Source organism: Nicotiana attenuata, chromosome 7 (genome assembly GCF_001879085.1).
Source record: "Nicotiana attenuata strain UT chromosome 7, NIATTr2, whole genome shotgun sequence".
NCBI classification, from domain to species: Eukaryota; Viridiplantae; Streptophyta; class Magnoliopsida; order Solanales; family Solanaceae; genus Nicotiana; species Nicotiana attenuata.
In genome coordinates, this window is record NC_031995.1 from 20,205,039 (window position 1) to 20,210,037 (window position 4,999).

Sequence of the window (4,999 nt, forward strand, 5' to 3'; positions counted from 1 at the left end):
GGTATCCTGGGAGATCCTCTTGTTATCATTGGTATTGAGCAGTACATATTCCGTGTTTACTCTGTTTCCTTGTGTAGATGTTATCGTCTTACTTGACCTGTCTTATCTCACTGCTGTACTCATTATTACTGTTAGATTTTCATACTGTTGATTTATTATTATATTTTATCTCAGTAGGGCCCTGACCATCCTCGTCACTACCCAACCGAGGTTAGGCTTGGCACTTACTGAGTACCGCTGTGGTGTACTCATGCCCTTCCTGCGCATGTTTTTTTTTCATGTGTAGATCATCCAGGTACCTCTACTCAGGCACACTATCCTTGAGGCGAGGAGATACACGGAGACTTCGAGGTATATCTGTCGCGTCCGCAGACCAGGAGTCTTTATTCTGTTCCAGCTTTAGTATTTAGTTTATTTCTTTTCTCTCAGTTGTTTAGATATTCTGGAATTAGAGCAGTGTACTATGTTTCTGATAACCTGTGGTTCCCGTGAGTTTTCGGGTTTTGGGTTGAGATTTTGACTTCCAAACTTATTATGAGTTGTATATGCCGAATGGCAGTTATATACATATTTCTCTCAGTTATTTAGTCTAAATTAGTTGTTTTTCTAAGATTGAGTTAATTTGTTCCGCACTGTTAGGCTTACCTAGTTGTAGGAACTAGGTGCCATCGCGACATGTTCATGGAGGGTGAACTGGGGTCGTGACAAGTTGGTATCAGAGCTCTAGGTTCATAGGAGTCACGGAACACATGTCGGTTTATTAGAGTCACGCTGATCGGTACGGAGACGTCTGTACTTATCTACGAGAGGCTATGTAACTGTTTAGGAAAAATCTTCATTTCATTGAATTCCTTGTCGTGCGATATTTTTGGACATCAATTCTAAACTTCTGAATTCTATTCTCTCACAGATGGTGAGGACACTTGCCACTCGAGATGATCAGGCACCCGCGCCCCCTACTGCAGCCGTCAGAGGCCGAGGCCAGGGGAGAGGTCGAGGACGCGCACGTGGTGCAGCCAGAGCATCTGCGCGAGCTGCCGCCGAGGTACCACCAGCAGATCCAGCCGGAGCCCAGGCACCTGGCACACCTACTACTGCCACTACTACTCCAGCGCTCCAGGAGACTTTGGCTCAGTTCATGAGCATGTACACCACCTTTGCTCAGGCAGGGTTGCTTCCCCTTGCTGCAGCCACATCCCAGGCTGGGGGAGGAGCACACACTCCCGCCGTCCGCACTCTTGAGCAGCGAGTGCAGGTTGAGCAGGCTCCCGAGATTATTCCAGCACCGCGTGCAGCGCCAAATCAGCCCAAGGATGGGTCAGCTGCTTCAGAGGACGAGCAGCGGAGACTTGAGAGGTTCAAGAAGTATGATCCCCCAGTGTTCAGTGGATTAGCATGAGACGATGCCTTGGGATTTCTAGAGGAGTGTCATCGTATTCTTCGCACTATGGGCATAGTGGAGTCCAGCGGGGTTTCTTTCACTGCTTTTCAGCTTCAGGGAGCCGCCTATGATTGGTGGCACACTTATGAGATAGACAGTCCAGTCGAGGCTGCTTCACTGACTTGGACCAAGTTCTCGGATATGTTCATGAGAGAGTTCGTCCCCCAAAGTCTCAGGGACGCATGGCACGCAGAGTTTGAGCATTTGCGCCAGGGTGCTATGACCGTTTTAGAGTATGCTATCCGTTATACCAGATTGGCCAGGCATGCACCGGCTTTGGTTACTACCGTTCGAGAGAGAGTTCGCAGGTTCATTGAGGGCCTTATTCCACCCATCAGATCTAGCATGGCTCGAGAGTTGGATATGGACATTCCTTATCAGCAGGTAGTGAGCATTGCTAGGAGGATTGAGGGTATGCTCGCCAGGGAGCAAGGGGAGAGGGAGGCCAAGAGGTCTCGAGAGTCGGGTCACTACTCTGGTGCCCGTACCCCATGAGCAGGTCGTTATGGCAGAGGTTATGCGGGTCGCCCTATTCACTCAGCTCTTCCAGCAGCCGGCAGTGCTCCAGCTCCACCTACACCTCAGGAGCCTTACTATGCACCTCCAGTTTCTAGCGCACCTCCTACGCGGGGTGCTTCTAGAGGTCAGTCCAGCAGACCTGGCCCTAGTCAGTCACAGCCACCGCGCCCTCCCCGAGCTTTTTCGAGTGTGGTGATACACGCCACATGGTTAGGGACTGCCCCCGGACTTGGTAGGGGTGCATCTTCACAGACTGCAGCCACAGCTTGCTCCTTAGAGTTCTCAGGCCATGATCACAGCTCCAGCTGCTACCCCACCTGCCCAGCCGGCTAGGGGCGGAGGTCGGGGAGATAAAGGTCGCCCTCAAGAGAGGGGCCGGGCCAGATATTATGCTATTCCTGCTCGTACTGAGGCTGTTGCCTCCGACTCCGTCATTACAGGTATTATACTGGTTTGTCACAGAGAGGCATCAGTTCTATTTGATCCGGGCTCTACTTATTCTTATGTGTCTTCTTACTTTGCTCCGCATTTGGGTGTGCCTCGGGATTCTTTGAGTGCCCCCGTTTATGTTTCTACTCCTGTGGGAGATTCTCTTGTTGTGGACCGCATTTATCGGTCATGTTTGGTTACTATTCGTGGTTTTGAGACCAGAGCAGATTTATTGTTACTCGGTATGGTGGATTTTGACATTATTCTGGGCATGAACTGGTTGTCGCCCCATTTTGCTATTCTTGATTGTCACGCCAAGACCGTGACGCTGGCTATGCCAGGTATCCCGCGTATTGAGTGGAGTGGTACTTTAGACCACACTCCCAGTAGAGTCATCTCTTTTCTGAAAGCTCAGCGCATGGTTGAGAAGGGGTGTGCCGCGTATTTGGCTTATGTGAGAGATGTTAGTGTTGATACCCCTTCTGTTGATTCGGTTCCAGTGGTACGGGACTATCCCGATGTATTTCCAGCTGATCTTCCGGGCATGTCGCCCGATACATGCATTGATTTTGGCATTGATCTGTTTCCGGGCACTCAGCCCATTTCCATTCCCCCGTATCGTATGGCTCCTCCTAAGTTGAAGGAGTTGAAGGATCAGTTGCAGGAATTGCTTGGTAAGGGTTTTATTCGACCCAGTGTTTCACTGTGGGGTGCTCCTGTCTTGTTTGTGAAGAAAAAGGATGGTTCTATGCGTATGTGTATTGATTACCGTCAGTTGAACAAGGTTACAGTGAAGAACCGTTATCCTTTGCCTCGTATTGATGATCTGTTTGACCAGCTTCAGGGAGCACAGGTGTTTTCTAAGATTGACTTGCGCTCAGGTTACCATCAGTTGAAGATTCGGGAGCCAGATATCCCGAAGACTGCCTTCAGGACTCGGTATGGTCATTACGAGTTCCTTGTTATGTCATTTGGGCTAACCAATGCCCCAGCAGCTTTCATGCATTTGAAGCACAGTGTATTCAGGCCATATCTGGACTCGTTCGTCATTGCTTTTATTGATGATATTCTGGTGTATTCTCGGACTCGGGAAGATCATGAGCAGCACCTGACGACCGCGCTTCAGACCTTGAGGTAGAAGAAGTTATATGCAAAGTTCTCAAAATGTGAGTTTTGGCTGAGTTCTGTGGCATTCTTAGGCCATGAGATTTCGAGTGAGGGTATTCGGGTGGATCCGAGGAAGATAGAGGCCGTGCAGAGTTGGCCCAGGCCGTCCTCAGCTACAGAGATTCGCAGTTTCCTTGGCTTGGCGGGCTACTACCGTCGCTTCATGGAGGGATTTTCATTGATTGCTTCCCCTATGACTAGATTGACCCAGAAGGGTGCCCTATTTCAGTGGACAGAGGAGGGTGAGGCGAGCTTTCAGAAGCTAAAGACAGCTTTGACTACAGCCCCAATCTTGATGTTGCCTACCAGTTCGGGGTCTTATACTGTCTATTGTGACGCCTCGAGAGTTGGCCTTGGAGCGGTGTTGATGCAGGACGATAGGGTGATTGCCTATGCGTCCCGACAGTTGAAGATACATGAGAAGAATTACCATATCCACGACCTTGAGTTAGCTGCCATTGTTCATGCCTTAAAGATTTGGCGTCATTATTTGTACGCGCGTGCCCTGTGAGATCTATACTGACCATCGCAGTTTTGTAGCACTTACTCAAGCAATAGGATCTTAACATGCATCAGAGCAGAAGGTTAGAGCTGCTGAAGGATTATGACATCACTATCCTGTATCACCTAGGCAAGGCCAATGTGGTGGCGGATGCCTTGAGTCGCCGGGCGAAGAGTTTGGGGAGTTTGGCATATTTACCAGCTTCAGAGAGGCCTATAGCGATGGACGTTCAGGCCTTAGCCAGTCAGTTTGTGAGATTGGATCTTTCAGAGCCCAGTCGGGTTCTAGCTTGTGTGGTTTCCTGGTCTTCCTTATTTGATCATATCAGGGAGCAGCAGTATGAGGACCCTCATTTACCTGTCCTTAAGGACAAGGTTCAGCGTGGAGATGCCAAGGATGTGACCATTGGAGACGACGGAGTATTGAGGATGCAGGGCCGGATTTGTGTGCCCAATGTTGATGGTCTTCGAGAGTTATTCTAGCAGAGGCCTATAGTTCGCGGTATTCCATCCATCCGGGTGCCGCGAAGATGTATCAGGACTTGAGGCAGCACTACTGGTGGAGGCGAATGAAGAAAGATATAGTTGGTTATGTGTCTAGGTGCCTCAACTACTAGCAGGTGAAGTATGAGCACCAGCGCCCGGGTGGGTTGCTTCAGCAGATAGAGATTCTGGAGTGGAAATGGGAGCGCATCACCATGGACTTTGTATCGGGACTCCCATGGACCTTGAAGAAGTTTGATTCCATTTGGGTTATTGTGGATCGGCTGACCAAGTCCACTCATTTTATTCCTGTGTGTACCACTTATTCATCGGAGCGGTTGGCAAAGATTTATATTCGGGAGATCGTCCGTCTGCATGGTATTCCAGTTTCTATCATTTTAGACAGAGGTACTCAGTTTACATCGCGGTTCTGGAGAGCCGTACAGCAGGAGTTAGGTA